General features: G+C 38.3%; 1 protein-coding gene across 4 annotated transcripts in view; it reads left to right on the forward strand.

Annotated features, from left to right (window-relative positions):
• Nucleotides 1-17,410, forward strand: part of MC2R (melanocortin 2 receptor) — a 39,002-nt gene that overhangs the window by 9,715 nt on the left and 11,877 nt on the right. Inside the window, exons 2-3 of one of the 4 annotated variants that reach the window (XM_038525576.1) lie at nt 10,683-10,715; nt 12,986-13,077. The exons of 1 other annotated variant lie outside the window; for it this stretch is intronic. The gene's annotated coding sequence lies outside the window, so the exon portion shown is untranslated. The remainder of the gene's footprint in view (nt 1-10,682; nt 10,716-12,985; nt 13,078-17,410) is intronic. 2 more of the 4 variants (XM_038525575.1, XM_038525577.1) reach the window with 2 other exon arrangements.

The raw sequence follows: 17,410 nt of genomic DNA on the forward strand, positions 1-17,410 counted from the left end.
TCAGGTCATGATCTCAGAGTCCTGGGATCAGCCCCCTGTCCACTCCATGCTCAGCAAGGGAGTCTGCTTCTCCCTCTGCCCACCCACCCTCATATATATGATATTGCACATATCACTGATTATTTGTTTAGGGCCATGGAGTCACAGATAAGTCAGTTTTTTAGTTCCTAAAGGCAGTGTGATAGTGGAACTATTATCTGTCACCTTCTATTGGGTTAAAGTGTGTGACTAGGATCATTACTCTAGACTTTTAGTGATGATACATTTTCTAATTAAGGGGTTTGAAGTGCACCCCTTAATATTTAACAAAAAATTGGTACCTGAATTTTGAACAACTTATAGTTATTAAAATTTAACTAATCAGCTGTAATTATGATCTTTCACAGCACCTTAATTTATTTATAACTATTTTTTCATCTTCTTTTCTTCGATTTTGATTTCTCTGAACTGTCATTGGTCAGATAAGTCTCCAACCTTAATAGAAAACTATTTGCTTTAATCACCATTTTCCTCTTTCCCTCCAAATTGCACCCAAAGCAGAGAATAATTATGTCTTGGACATTCCAGCCAATTATCAGTATTTTTCTCCTGGATGAATAGACTTTGTACAAAGACAAGGAGGGATGATCTACTTCTGGGAGACCCATTACCTTTTACAACTCACTAGGCCATTTTTTGATTTGTATCATATAGAACCCCAGAAATCTGAAATTAATGAATAGTTTAGTCCCTTTATATTGATAATATTGAGCTTAAACTTTTTGATCATGGTGTGTATTTCCTGTCTTATTCACTAAAACAGTGGTTTTTATCTTGAATATATGTCATAGACTTCATATATTAATATAGATCTCATATACCAGTTTTGGTTAGCTCCACAAAATAGTGGTAAAAATAGTCACATCTCTTAATACTTGAATTAAATGTTCAAGCACCAATATACTATGTCAGGGGAAAGAAACAATATCTTCCTCTGGGGTGCCACTGTACCATGAATTTTCTAAACCCCAATTACAGACTTACAGAGACTTACAGACTCCCAAACCCAGCAAGAACAGTTTGGCATTTGGTCACTGTCATATGGTGTCACTGTTGGGAAATGCTCCAGTTTTTTTTTTTTTAAGTTTTTATTTAAATTCCAGTTAGTTAACATAATGTAATATTAGTTTCAGGCATAGGAGTTTATTGGTCCAGGCAGCCCTGACTCCCCCAGACACAGAACCAGGCCAAGCATGCCTCACTGGGATCCACACAGCAGGCTTCTCAGTCCTCAGCATTTTCTTAGACCTCAAGAGCTACCCACAGGGACTAACTGCCCTAGAGCACTGGGCCAAAACAAGGTCCAACGTTCACCTTCTCACTTTTTCTAGATAAGGACTGTGTCTCTTTTTCTCCCTCAGAGTAAACATTCCCAGAGATTGGGCACTTTCTTCCTTTTCAACTTTCAAAAAATAAGACATCTAATTTCAACTATTTTCTTTTTTTTTATAAATTTATTTTTTATTGGTGTTCAATTTTCCAACATATAAAATAACACCCAGTGCTCATCCCATCAAGTGCCCCCCTCAGTGTCCACCACCCAGTCACACCCCCCCCGCCCACCGCCCCTTCCACCACCCCTAGTTCATTTCCCAGAGGAGTCTCTCATGTTCTGTCTCCCTTTCTGATATTTCCCACTCATTTTCTCTCCTTTCCCCTTTATTCCCTTTCACTATTTTTTATATTCCCCAAATGAATGAGACCATGTAATGTTTGTCCTTCTCTGATTGACTTATTTCACTCAGCATAATACCCTCCAGTTTCATCCACGTCGAAGCAAATGGGGGGTATTTGTCGTTTCTAACGGAATATCCCATTGTATACATAAACCACATCTTCTTTATCCATCATCTTTCGATGGACACCGAGGCTCCTTCCATAGTTTGGCTACCGTGGACATTGCTGCTATAAACATTGGGGTGCAGGTGTCCCGGCGTTTCACTGCATCTGTATCTTTGGGGTAAATCCCCAACAGTGCAATTGCTGAGTCATAGGGCAGGTCTATTTTTAACTCTTTGAGGAACCTCCACACAGTTTTCCAGAGTGACTGCACCAGTTCACATTCCCACCAACAATGCAGAGGGTTCCCCTTGCTCCACATCCTCTCCAACATTTGTGGTTTCCTGTCTTGTTAATTTTCCCCATTCTCACTGGTGGGAGGTGGGATCTCATTGTGGTTTTGATTTGTATTTCCCTGATGGCAAGTGATGAGGAGCATTTTCTCATGTGCATGTTGGCCATGTCTATGTCTTCTTTGGAGAAATTTCTATTCATGTCTTTTGCCCATTTCATGATTGGATTGTTTGTTTCTTTGCTGTTGAATTTGATAAGTTCTTTATAGATCTTGGAAACTAGTCCTTTATCTGATACGTCATTTGCAAATATCTTCTCCCATTCTATAGGTTGTCTTTGAGTTTTGTTGACTGTATCTTTTGCTGTGCAAAAGCTTCTTATCTTGATGAAGTCCCAATAGTTCATTTTTGCTTTTGTTTCCCTTGCCTTCGTGGATGTATCTTGCAAGAAGTTGCTGTGGCCAAGTTCAAAAAGGGTGTTGCCTGTGTTCTCCTCTAGGACTTTGATGGAATCTTATCTCACATTTAGATCTTTCATTCATTTTGAGTTTATCTTTGTGTATGGTGCAAGAGATTAATTTCAACTGTTTTCTATAGGCAAGGGTACTCACTTGTCCTTTTCCCTTTAAGCAAAACCCTCTTTCTTTCTTTCTTTCTTTCTTTCTTTCTTTCTTTCTTTCTTTCTTTCTTTCTTTCTTTCACAAAAGGTCTCATTGTTTTCTGCTTTTACAACCCAGGAGACCTTGGACCCTGCACATGCACCTGCAAATAAAGTTGTTTTCTAAGAGTCTAGATACTTTGCCCTAAGAAGAGAGTGAAGGTTGTGCATATTACTGGCACCACTTCAAAAGAAGACAAAAGCAAAATTTTAATCTCTAGCAAAAGTACTCATTTTAGGGATCCCTGGGTGGCGCAACGGTTTGGCGCCTGCCTTTGGCCCAGGGCGCAATCCTGGAGACCCAGGATCGAATCCCACGTCGGGCTCCCGGTGCATGGAGCCTGCTTCTCCCTCTGCCTATGTCTCTGCCTCTCTCTCTTTCTCTCTCTGTGACTATCATAAATAAATAAAAATTAAAAAAAATATTAAGAAATTAAAAAAAGTACTCATTTTACCACAAGATTTCAACTGTAATATTATCCAGTAAAACTTTTAAGCTCTGATATATGAAAAAAATGAAATCACTAAATCTGTTTCTTGCACATTTTATTTATCTCCCCCAAATATACTTTTTTTTAGAAATACGAACTTCTGATTATTGATGGTGGTCACATTGTAACACATCAATAAATAGCTATTGGGCACCTCAGTGAGTTCCTGGGATGATGTAAAAAGGAGGGATACAGAATGTGCCAGCCCTCCAGGGTGTTACCCAGCTTCTCAGGAGACAGAACATAAACACTCAAAGTTGACCTTTCTCATGAGCGGAGTGCCACATGCCAAATGCTAGGCAAGAACAAGACACGCTGCAGGACATGAAAGCAGAGAAAGGTCACAGGGGTTGAGGTGGTAACTAGGGACACTCAAGACATTTTATTTTGACTTTGGATTTAAACAAAAGTGGGATTTAGATAGGAGAGATTAGAAAATTCCAGAGGGAATACAGTAGTAAAACAGGAAGGCAAGGATGTGCTAAGTTTCCTGGAGACAAGACACTTGGGCTGGCTGGCTGACATGCAGGTCCTACATGGAATACAGGAAAATATGGCAGGAAAACATTACCTTGGAACTGATTGTAGGGAGCCTTAAATGCTGGTTTTTTTTAATTGGATTTTATTCTGTAAGCAATGATAATTCTTTGAAGAAATATAACTTTTATGAAGCCCACACCATGTGCCTATGTATGCATATGAAAACAAAACCATAATGTAAGAACTTTATGAACTAAGTAATATTATCTCCACCTACATATGTGAGAACTAAAGATGACAAAGGCTAAAGATATCTATTTATTTCTTTAATGCCTTTTCTTGATTTCAATGATTATTTTTCTAAGACTAAAATAAAAATTAACTTCCACAAAGTTTTTGTATTTTTTAGAATAAATTAGATATAAGAATCCCTATTAGTACCCAGGAAGTTACCTGTCCCTAATGAAAATAAAATTTTAGTTTGATCTTAGTATATCTTTTCTCATTCTCTCTCTCTCTCCCTCATTCTGTCTCTCTGTCTCTGTCACACACACACACACACACACACACACACACACACACAATTTCTCAGATTTCCCTTCTGGGAATATTTGAAAATTTCCAAGAATATTAGGAATTTTTTAAAGATTTTATTTATTTATTCATGAGAGATCCAGAGAGAAAGGGGCAGAGACACAGGCAGAGGGAGAAGCAGGCTCCATGCAGGGAGCTCGACGTGGGACTTGATCTCAGGTCTCCAGGATCATGCCCTGGGCGGAAGGCAAGTGCTAAACCGCTGAGCCACCCAGGATGCCCTAGGAATTGTTTTAAAGAGAAAGAAATAAAAGTAGAAACACAAGATATGTCATCACTAAAAATATTAACTACTGCAGAAGCCAAATATCTCATCATGATGAGGTGTTTAGGGATGAGATTTAGTATTTTTTAGGTAATCCCTCTGTTGAGCATCCTCAATTGTATTCTTATGAACATATCCAGCTCTTTTCCCAGAAAAGTGCATCATTTCTCTGGAATATGGTTAAACAAGAAAGCAGACCTAAGTATCCTAGAGACTCAGCTTTTCCACTTCAGTGATTGACTCTTTTAATCTTTATTCATACTATATAATGTAATTTGAGAAAAACTGACATCTATTTAGCTATCTGTATAAGACTCAAAAATGTGTTCATTCAGGACAGTTTTTCTTTGGCTACTTTTAATTTATGTAAGACTTAACTTGCTCCTGCATGTTGATCTTTAAGATTACTGTTTTTTCTTATTTTTTAGCTCTTCTTTCTGTACTACAGATCAACAGTAGCGCATTTTGCTACTCATATTTTCTATTCTTTTTCTTCTCTCTTTGAATTCAAGAACAAGAAATAAAAGCATAAGTCAATTATAAAGACAGTTTGTGCCCAAACAGGAAATATTTGGTGCCTGTCTCAGCCAAATATTGATGCAAATCTGGTGTGTTTATGGGCACTGAGACAGAAGTAGGAATCTAAAACCAGAAAAACTGAAATGCCTTAAAGGGCAGGAGTGGTAGAGAACATGACCCAATTGAGATACCTAAGTAATACAAAGAAAGATAACAAAATTCATGGCAAGTATGCAAACCAAAATCCAGGTATTTCATTGGCAACAATCCAAAAGTTTGCTAACCATGAATTGAAGAGACTATGGGAGGAAACGTACTCCTATGCACTACTTGGTGAGAATATAAATTGGCACAATCCCTTTGGAAGTCAATTTCACATTATCTGTGAAAACCACATATACGCTTTCACTAAATAATTCCACAAGTCCACTTATGTGAACATAATAAGTTCACATATATGCACATAAGAAATTACATACTTACAGGATCCCTGGGTGGCTCAGCAGTTTAGCGCCTCCTTTGACCCAGGGTGTGATCCTGGGGACCTGGGATCGAGTCCCACATCGGGCTCCCTGCATGGGGCCTGCTTCTCCCTCTGCCTGTGTCTCTGCCTCTCTCTCTCTCCCTCTCTCTCTCTCACCTCTCTATGTGTGTCTCTCATGAATAAATAAATGAAATCTTTAAAAAAAGAAGAAAGAAATTACATACTTACATGATTATTCATTCAAGTACTCTTTATACTGCAACATATTTGAAAGAGCCCAAGCAGTTACCAATACAGAAAAGATTCAATAACTTAAGATATATCTACACAATGGAACACCACGCAATGATTTAAAGAAGAAGAAAGAAGAAGAAGAAGAAGAAGAAGACCGAGCATCAGTAAGAAGAAGCAATCAGACGATCACTTAACGAACTCAAGCCGACCTCATCCTACAGCCTCCGCCTCCTCATCAGCACTAACTCCTCCCCCTCACTCCATCCATCACCTCCGCCCTCCTACCTAAAGACAGAAAAGAAAGAAAGAAAAAGAAAGAAAAAAGTGAGCCATCTGCTTTGTGAGAAGTCTCCAAGACACAAGGTACAAAACACGGTGCATAATGTACTGCCACCATGGTCGTGCTGCAGTCCTATTTCCCTAGGCTGCTCCCAGCCCGTGACTGAGCATGGCAGGGGTACTAGAACTGATCTATTTCTACAGGACCTAGGACTCCTGGAATTGGTAGCTTTGGCTCAAGGACTCCTCATTGGCCAGGTCAAAACATTTTCTGGAGCTGGACCACAGTCTGAGACTCTTCCTACTCAATCTTCCTTTCTTTCCCATCCTTGCCCCCAAGAGTCAGACTATGAGCCATTCATAATCCAAAGGCTCCCTTTTCTTCTCCTGCTGCCTCTCCCCTTCATCCTTCACAGGCATTTCTGATTCCATCTTGTCACTACTTCTCGGAGACCCTAACAACTGGGAGAAAGTGATTATATTCATATTTGCTTATATATGTATGAAGAAACCCCAGAAGATTCATTACCTTTTGAGGAGCAGTAATTGGGAATAGGGGATAAACAGTTGAGAGGGAAACTTTTTATTATTCATACATATCTGCACACATTTACACATACATATATAAATATATATGCCTGTAGTACCTATTCAAAGAGTGAAATAGAAATGTTAAAAACATCTAGTGAAAACAAGGAGAGAAGGCAGCAGAGAAGCTGAGATACAGAGAGGAGCCCTGTGATACATAATAAGAAATATATATTTAGTCTTCCTTCCCTTTTCTGGTACAGAGCTCCTAACACCATTGGAATTTTCTAAGAGATGGGAGCAATAAGGTGTCTTTTGTTAGGGTAATGAGGTGACTTTTGGAGAGGCTCTCTGTAACCTAAGGATAGGGGCTGGTTACCAAGGGACTCAACCATGTGATTAGGGTGTTGAGAACTTTCAATACCAACCTCTGACAGCCAAGGAGGGGAGCAGGCCCCTGAGGTTGAATCAATTCCCAGTGGCCAATGATTTAACCAATCGTGCACATGTAATGAAGCCACCATAAAAGCCCGAGAGGATGGGGTTTGAAAGCTTCTAGGTTGGTGTACGCATGGAGACTCCGGGAGAGTGGTATTCTCAGAGAGCATGGAAGCTCCATACCCTTTCCACATACTTGCCCTATGCCCTATGCCCTTTTCCATCTGGCTGTTCCTGAGTTGTGTCCTTTTATAATAAGCTGGTAAACTAGTAGGTGTGCTTTTCCCATGAATTCTGTGAGCTGCTCTAACAAATTAATCAGACTTGAGGAGGGGGTCATTGGAATCTCTGATCTATAGCCAGTTACATCAAAAGCATAGGAAACAAACTGGACTTGTGACTGGCATCTGAAGTGGGGGAGGGCAGTCTTACAGTACTGGCCCCTAAACCTGTGAAATCTGATGCTATTTCAGGCAGACAGTGTCAAAATTGAGTTGAATTGTAGGACACCCAGCTGGTGTGTGAGAATTGCTTGATGTGGAACCCCCTCTCACATTGGAATTGGAAGCTATCAATTCACTCAGTAGTCCAGAACTTCAACCCACATATACACCTCCACGCAGCTCAGTCCCAGTCATGCCTGACAGCTCACGCAGACTCCCTCAGGCCCAGAGCCCAAATCCTAGGCTGGCTCTCCACAAAGCCTATATTACAAAACTCTTCCAGTTGGAATAACCTGAAAGCCCTATAATAAAAATCACTCATCTGCCTAGTAAAAAAAAAAAAAAAAAGGCCATGATATCCTCCTTCCCAGCTGTCCTCCTTTAGAGCAAATACAAGACCCCAGCACCACAGACAGCAGCTGGCACAGTGTCGTTAACTTACCTTTGGAAAGATTCAGAGGAACCCCCAGCACACAGCCCACCATCTGCAGGATATCTACAGCCTTTCTGCTTAAGGCGTCCCATGGCATCAATATCCTTTCTCAATCCAAAGTGGGGACTGTGGGGCCTTTCTGTTCTCTGAATTTCTTCAATAATTTTTCAAAGAGAGGGTTGAGAAAATCATTCTGAATTGGTTAAATATGCTCAGGTTTCAGGTTTTTAAGTTATCATGTTTTCATTTTCTACTAAAGCCAATAGAATTTCCTTAACAGATGCAACAAAGCATTAGGATTAACTGATTTCTTGTAACAAATTCTCATTTGGGGAGCCAAACAGACATTGATTTAAATCCCAACTCTGCAATTAAATCCTATGGAAATTCAGACCAGTAGTCTGAAGAGGTCTGATCTCCCTGCCTCAATTCCTCAGAGAAGCAAATTGGGAAGAATATAACTACCTCATATTGTTGACAAAAGGATAAAAATGGTATATGCCATGTGCAGCATGTGTCATGGTACCAGTTGGCACACAACAGGGATTTAACAAATAACAGAGCTTTCTCTTTTCTTTTAGGGCTCTTTGAAAATATTAAAAATTATATGTTTACACTTTCTGGTCCAAGGTAATAATCAATATAAAAATCTCATGGGTGCCTGGGTGGCTCAGCTGGTTAAGCGTCTGCTTTCAGCTCAGGTCACAATCCCAGGGTCCTGGGATTTAATGCCATATCTGGATCCCTTCAGTGGGAAGTCTTCTTCTCCCTCTCCCTCTGCCCCTCCCCTTGCTCATGCTTTCTCTCTCTCTCTCTCTCTCTCTCTCTCTCTCTCTCAAATAAATAAATAAAATATTTTTCAAAAAATAAAAAATAAATAAAAATCTCATTTTACAGTTGCCCATGGTCTCTTTGTTTCTGCAAGAAGCATCTGTCAAGTTGAGCTACATGACAGTAGTTGGGGCCACATTTGTTTGTCCTGTGATGCCATTAGCTCTGATAATTCATGTTTTCATAGACTCAGTCAAAACAAATTTGATTTCACCTCTAGTTCTTATATGATTATGATTGTCCATAATTCTCTACTTTTTCTCTAAACTGACCCTTCAGGGCAAATGAGTCAGCAAAGGTCATTTCTGGGTACAGAGTCCACAGCTATGAAAGACTTCCCTCACTTCTCCATCACTCACCGTACTGGCTGACTCCTAGGGCAACACCATAGGGATGAAGCCTTGTTTTTTTATTTTTTATTTAATTTTATTTAAATTCAATGAATTAACATATAGTATATTATTAGTTTCAGAGGTAGATTACAGGGATTCATCAGTTGCATATAACACCCAGTGCTCTATTACATTTTCTTTTTCATTCATTCGGTTCTTCAGAGTTTCTCTTTGAAATTTTCTTTTAATTCAATCTGCCAACATATAGTACACCATTATTATCTGATGTAGTTTTCAATATTTCATCAGTCACATAGAACACCCAGTGCTCATCACATCACATGCCTTCCTTAATGCCTGTCATCTAGTTACCCCATCCTTCCACGCACCTCCCCTTCAACAACCCTGTTTGTTTCCCAGAGTTGAGTCTCTCATGGTTTGTTTTCCTCTCTGATTTTTCCCGATTGTTTCCCCTCTTTCCCTTATGATCTCTTGCACTATTTTTATATTCTACATGTGAATCAAACTGTTTGATAACTGCCTTTCTCCAATTGACTTTTTTCACTTAGCATAATACCCTCCAGTTCCATCCATGACGATGCAAATGGTAGATATTCATCCTTTCTGATGGCTGAGCAATGATATATATATATATATATATCATATATATATATATATATGATATATATATATCTTCTTTACCCATGATCTGTCAATGGACACCAAGGCTCCTTCCACAGTGTGGCTATTGTGGACATTGCTGCTGTGAACAATGGGGTGCAGGTGTCCCGGCGTTTCACTGCATCTGTGTCTTTGGGGTAAATCCCCAGCAGTGCAATTGCTGGTTTGTTCGGTAGCTCTATTTTTAACTTCTTGAGGAACCTCCCTACTGTTTTCCAGAGTGACTGTACCAGTTTGCATTCCCACCAACAGTTTAATAAGGTTCTTCTTTCTCTGCAGCCTTGCCAGCATTTGTTTCCTGACTTGCTAATTTTAGCCATTCTAACTGGTATATAAAGTGGTATCTCATGGTTTTGGTTTGTATTTCCCTGATGCCAAGTGATGTGGAGGATTTTTTTCATGTGTCTGTTGTCTATTTGTAGACCTATATATAGGTCTTCTTTGGAGAAATATCTATTCATGTCTTCTGACCATATCTTTTTTTTAAGATTTTATTTATTTATTCATGAGAGATACACAGAGAGAAGCAGAGACACAGGCAGAGAAGCAAGCTCCCCATGGGGAGCCCGATGCAGGACTTTATCCCAGGAACCTGGGATCATGCCCTGAGCCAAAGGCAGATGCCCAACAACTGAGGAACCCAGGCATCCCTTTCTACCTATTTTTTGACTATATTGGTTGGTTTTTTGGGTGTTGGGTTTAATAAGTTCTTTATAGATCTTGGATACTAGCCCTTTATCTAATATGTTATTTGCAAATATCTTCTCCCATTCTGTAGGTTGTCTTGTAGCTTTGTTGACAGTTTCCTTTGCTGTGCAGAAGCTTTTTATCTTGATGAAGTGCCAATAGTTCATTTTTGCTTTTGTTTCCCTTGCCTTTAGAGACGTGTCTTGCAAGAAGCTGCTGCGGCTGAGGTAAATAAAGGGTGTTGCCTGTGTTCTCCTCTAGGATTTTGATGGATTCCTGTCTCACATTTAGCTATTCTGTCCACTTTGAGTTTATCTTTGTGTCTGGTGTAAGAGAATGGTCTAGTTTCATTCCTCTGCACATGGCTGTCCAATTTTCCCAGCACCATTTGTTGAAGAGACTGTCCTTTTTCCAGTGGATAGTCTTTCCTGCTTTGTCGAATATTAGTTGAGCATAGAGTTGAGGGTCCACTTCTGGATTCTCTATTCTGTTCCATTGATCTATGTGTCTGTTTTTGTGCCAGGACCACACTGTCTTGATGATCCTTCCAAGACATCAGTTTCTAAAGCTCAAGATTGAGGGACAAAGAATTTATCCCAATGGTGAACAAAAATATAATAATGACTAAAATTTAAAGATCACTCATAAACCAAGACTTAGCCAAACTAGCTGGATTAGTCAGGTTGCGTGTGACCTCCCTTAGGGGGTATGCACAAATAGCTGGTCAATCAATAATGTCATGGCCATACTGAGGTCGGGAATCAAATGCTCGATTTGTGTAGACAAGGCCAGAGTCAGCAGGAAGCAAAAATAAAAAAAGCAAAAGCAAAACACCTGCTAGTTTAAATGCATTCTCTCTTTATTGTGGGATAATAATTCTTAATAATTCTTGGTGTTATTTTCTAAAATTCTTTGTTTAGCCATAACTTTAGCAACTGTTCCAACTGACCGCAAACATTCTGGGGAACATTAATGCTTATCACACTGTGTTCTCTGGCAGCATGATATAGAAATTCATCATTTATTATCACTTAAGTCCAGATCCCCCTGGTTTAAATTGCACCTTCTACTACAACTGTAAAAAGCAAAATGTTCACAAAGAAAACTGTTGCTTCAAGGAATGTGTTTCTTTATTAATTTGGAAAAGAATCTCACATTTGGTACATTGAAGCTAGAAAATGAACTAATAACATTTTGACAGGTGTTAAGGAACACAAGTAGGCTCATTTTTATTTTCTACTAAATATCCCATGAATAGTTAGTTATTTTGCTTTTCATATTTACTGATCACATTCGTTTTCAAAAAGACTAGCCAAAAATTTTCAAGCATGCTCTAGATTTTCCTACTATGATGAAGAATTTAAATTTGTCTTTTAAGAGTATTAAAATGGGGCAGGGTTTTTTAAATCAATATTTAAGATATCGTAGTAGTCTATGGCTCTGCCAAACTAAAAGAAAACAAATTTATAAACAGTGTTTCCAATTAAAACATAATTTCTTTAACCTAAAATATAGAATATGACTGTAGATGCATAAGTGCTAGTGGTGTTAATGCAAAAGGGATCATAGTGGAAGAGATGAGAGGTTTAGCTTAAGCTGGGCTCCTGACGCATTTTGTTTAGCAAGAAGCAGGTTTCAGTAGAATTCTGGTTGGAGAGAAGCAGTATGGTTTTGTAAGGTGGACACTTATTGCCCAGCAAACTTCAAGCCAAGGAAGGAAGCAAAAGTACTCTAAAACTGTGTTGTTTGGAGTAAAGAAATCAAGACACAAAAGCAAACAAGAAAGAAGCAGTAGAGAGTTTTTAATTGGTACAAGCCAGACCACAGCAAGTGGAGATTATTATCCACATTCTTTAAGCCAAAGAACATTCTCTCCTGAAATATTTGGATCATTGAGATCAGGTAACAAAGAATTACTGTAAAGTGTTAGTGAAAAGAGTTTTGTTTCCTCTGTTACTTAATGTTTTCTACAATAATACCTTAGTTTGAGCAACAGGAGCATATAAATATATTATAACATATGATCCCTATAGAGCTCTAAGAAAGACACTGAACCAATAAGCAAATAATACATATCGGTTTTTGTTGCAGTTTGGGTTGGGGTGGGGAACGATTTGTCTAATTTTTGCATATTATTACTCTTGCTATTTAAGAAAGGGATGCAAGTATGGCAGTTAAGAGGTGGCTCGAGTACACACCCGCCCAGAGTGTGGCACTGGGCAGTTACCTAAACTGTTTGGATGGTTTCCTCAATTCTAAGGGGGATAATAACATTACCTACCTACAGAGTTGTTGTAAGAATTAAATGAATTAATGTGTGTGGAGTACGTAGAATGGTGTCCAGTATATAGTAAGCACTCATAAACACCTATTAGTGTCATCGCTCTCTTCAACCAAGAATGAGGTTGCACACTGGAGGCATGAAGATGGCAGCAGAATAGGACCCTAAGCCCATCCATGAATACAACTAACTATTAATTCATCCTAAATACCTCAGAAATCCACCTGAAGACTGACAGAACAAACTCCTGTTCTGGGAGAGAAGAGGCCACATTGAAGAAGGTCTGAAGTGCAGAGACGTGGTTTAAGGTACAAATAGATCATGGCTGCTGTGGCGAGAAGGGAGTCATGGTAGCAGAGAAGGGTGATAGAGAGAGAGGGAAACACACAAGGGAATGCACAAGGAGAACATTTCTCCATCACCACTGGCATAGAAAGTGAGCTGAGCTGAATTTCTTGAGTATTTACAATGAGTGAGGCTTAAAGCCTGGAATTTTAAAGGTCAGCAGGCTTCAATAGACCCTAGAGGTCAATGTGTTGGTCTTGGAGAGAAGATAGGCAAAAAACCTGGGAGTAGAGAGCATGTAAACAGTAATCTGAAGAGTTCCTGGGGTGCATGAAGGGGAGAATATTTGTTCTCAGAGCACATCCCTGACAGGCAGCATTCATGGAGTCACCTCTCTGAACAAAGGAGTTGTTTGGAACCATCCCCTCCCACTGCCCCTTAGCATAAACATAGAGCCACCTGTGCGAAGCAGCAGAGGCTGGAACTGGCTACCTAACTTGCTACCCTTAGCCCCACATACCTGTGCACTGATGAAATTGCCCTTCCAGGAGACCAACACAAAATTCTGCTCACATCATGTCTCCCAATCAGAGAGTTCAGCAGGGTGTCATTTCCAGTGGAGATGGTATTTAGATCAAAGCACAACTAACTAAACTCACCACATTCAGTCCAAGGACCAAACATGGCCTGCAATAGGAAACAGAACTTCTGCAGGTGACTGGCCAGAAGGATAGAGCAGCCGAAACATAACAGCAGAGCACAGAGAGCACACACTGAAGATACTCCCTGAAGTGCCGGCCTTGGGTACTACATGATCTCTTCCTCATAAGGCCATTACTTTTAGGAGCAGGAGACATAACTGACTTTTTAAAACGCAGATACAGGCAGACTTAGACAAAATGACAAGACAGAGGAATTTATCCCAAACAAAAGAACTAAATAAGACAAGGGCCAGAGAGAGGTCTCTGGGTGACTCAGTCAGTTAAGCATCTGACTTTTGATTTCAGGTTAGATAATGATCTCAGGTTTGTAAGATTGGGCCCCACGTTGGGCTTTGCAGTCAGTGCAGAGTCTGCTTACAATTCTTTCTCTCCTTCTCCCTCTGCCCCTCCTCCTGCTCATGCACAACATCTCTCTCTCTCTCTCTCTTTCTCTCAAATAAATAAATAAATAAATAAATAAATAAATAAAATCTTTTTTAAAAGACTAGGGCCAGAGAACTAAGCAAAACAGATAAAAGTAACATGCAGATGAAGAATTTAAAGCAATGATCATAAGATCATTATAATGATCATAATGATCATTACTACAAAAATAAAAGAGTTAAAAAAGAATCAATCAGATATCAATAGTGCAATAAATGAGATTAGAAATACATTTGATGCAATGAACAGCAAGCTGGAAGAAGCAGGGGAATGAATGAATGCTCTAGAAGACAAAGTAAGAAAAACAGTGAAGCTAAACAAAAGAGAAAATATGCAAAGCAGGAATAGACTTAGGGAATTCAGTAATTTCATCAAATGTAATAATATTCATATTATAGGAGTCTCAAAAGAAGAAGATAGGGAAAGGAGAACAGATAATTTATTTGAAGAAATACTTCCCTAATATGGGAAAGGTAGCAGATATCCAGATCCAAGAGGCACAAAAACCCCTACTAAACTCAACAAAAGCAAGTCTACACCAAGAACATTGTAATTAAATCTGTGAAATATAGTGATAAAGAAAGAAATCTTAAAAGAAGCGATGCAAAATAAGTCATTAACTCACAAGGGAAAACCCATAGGCTAGTAGGAAATTTTCAACAGAAACTTTGCAAACCAGAAGAGAGTGGTATGATATATTCAAAGTGCTAAATGGGAAAAATCTACAGCCAAGAATACTCTATCCACCAAGGTTATAATCCAAAATAGAAGGAGAGATAAACGGTTTCCCAGACAAAAACTAAAGTTCATGAGTCCTAAACCAGCCCTGCAAGAAATACACTTTCCAATCCATTTTGAGTGGAAAGGAGAGACCAAAAGTAACAATATGAAGGTAGGAAATACAAAAACTGTAAAAACGAATATTTCTTTTTTAAATATTTTATTTATTTATTCATGAGAGACATAGAGAGAGGCAGAGACATAGGCAGAGGGAGAAGCAGACTCCTTGAGGGGAGCCCAGTGTGGGACTCAATCCTGGGACTCCAGGATCATACCCTGAGCTAAAGGCAGACACTCAACTGCTGAGCCACCTAGGCATCTCAAAAACAAATATTTCTGTAAAAAAAAATTAATCAAGGAACTAACCAAAAAATGTATATAAAATATAATAACATATACAGGAAGGAGAGGACAAAAAATAGTTCATACTTAAATGATCATCAACTTAATATAGACTGATATATGCAGAAGAGGTTATATACAAATCTAATGGTAACCACATATCAAAAACCACCAGTAAACATACAAAGAATAAAGAGAAAGAAATACAAATATCTAAAGAAAATCAGCAAAACGTGAAAGACAAGAAAGGATCAGAGAAAATTTCCATAAACAACCACAAAACAAGAAATAAAATGACAATAAATTTATATCTATCAGTAATTACTTTGAATGTAAGTGGACTAAATGTTCCAGTCAAAAGACATAGGGTGTCAGAATAAATAAAAAACAAGACCCATCTATATGCTGCCTATAACAGACTCATTTTATTCATAAATACACCTGCAGATTGAAATTGAGGGGATGGAGAAATATTTATCATGCAAGTGGAAGTCAAAAGAAAGCTGCAGTAGGAATACTTATATATCAGACAAACTAGACTTTAAAACAAAGACTGTAACAAGATACAAAGAAGAGTACTATATGGCAATAAAGAGCACAATCTAATGAGAAGATATAACAATCATAAGGATTTATACATCCAACATGGGAGCACACAAATACACAGAACAATTAATAACAGAAATAAAGGAATTCATTGATAATAATACAATAATAGTAGGGTACTTTGACACCCCACTTACATCAATGGACAGATATCTAAAATAAAGAAGCAAAGGCTTGGAATAACTCACTGGACCAGATGGACTTAACAGATATATTCAGAACAATCCATCCGAAAACAGCAGAATGCACATTATTTGCAGGTGCACAGGGAACATTCTCTAGAATAGGTCACATAATAGCCCCCCACCCACCAAAAACAAAAACAACAACAACAAAAAAAAACAATTCAAGAAGATTGAAGTCATACCATGCATCTTTTCTGACCACAACATTAGGAAACTAGAAATCAACTATATGAAGAAAAATCTGTAAAGACCACAGATACATGGAGGTTCAACACTTGCTATTAAATAATGAATGAGTCAACCAGGAAATCAAAAAAGAAATTTAAAATTACATGGAAACAAATGAAAATTAAAACAAAATGATCCAAAATCTTCAGAATGCAGCAAACTCATTCAAAGAGGGAAGTATATAGCAATACAGGCTTAACTCAGGAAGCAAAAAAAAAAAAAAAAAAAAAAAAACCAAAACAACAACAACAAAAAAAACTTAAATAAACATAGCCTTATACCTAAAGGGGCTAAAGGACTACAAATGAAGCCAAAAGCCAGCAGAAGGAAGGCAATAATAAGGATTAGAGCAGAAATAAATAATATAGAAACAAAAAAAAAAAAACCAATACAACAGATCAATGAAATCACGAGCTGGTTCTTTGAAAAAAATAAAATAAAATTGATAAAGTCAAACTCAACAAAAAAGAAAGAGAAAGGACCGAAATGAACAAAATCACCAATGAGAAGAAAAATAACAACCAACACCACAGAGATACAAACACTTGTAAGAGAATATTATGAAGAACTATATGGCAACAAATTGAACAACCTAGAAGGAATGGATAAATTCCTAGAAACATAAGCTACCAAAACTGAAACAGAAAGAAATAGAAGATGTAAACAGACTGATTACTGGGAAAGAAATTGAATCAGTGGGGCAAACAAAACAAAACAAAACAAAAAAATCAAACAAACACCTCCCAAAAACCAGAAATCCAGGACCAGATGGTTTTACAGGTGAATTCTACCAAAAATTTAAAGAAGAGTTGATCCCTGTTCTCAAACTATCCCCAAAAAATGGAAGGAAGGAAAACGTTCAAATTTTTTACACTGATACCAAAACCAGATAAAGACACACTGAAAAAGAGAACTACAGGACAATATCCATGATGAACACAGGTGCAAAAATCCTCAACAAAATACTAGGAAATCAAATCCAACAATACTTCTTAAAAACTCATTTACCACAAGATAATGGGATTTGGTTGCAAGCATGGTTCAATATTCAGAAATGAATTGATGTGACA

The sequence above is a fragment of the Canis lupus genome, chromosome 1 (genome assembly GCF_011100685.1).
Source record: "Canis lupus familiaris isolate Mischka breed German Shepherd chromosome 1, alternate assembly UU_Cfam_GSD_1.0, whole genome shotgun sequence".
Classification (NCBI taxonomy): domain Eukaryota; kingdom Metazoa; phylum Chordata; class Mammalia; order Carnivora; family Canidae; genus Canis; species Canis lupus.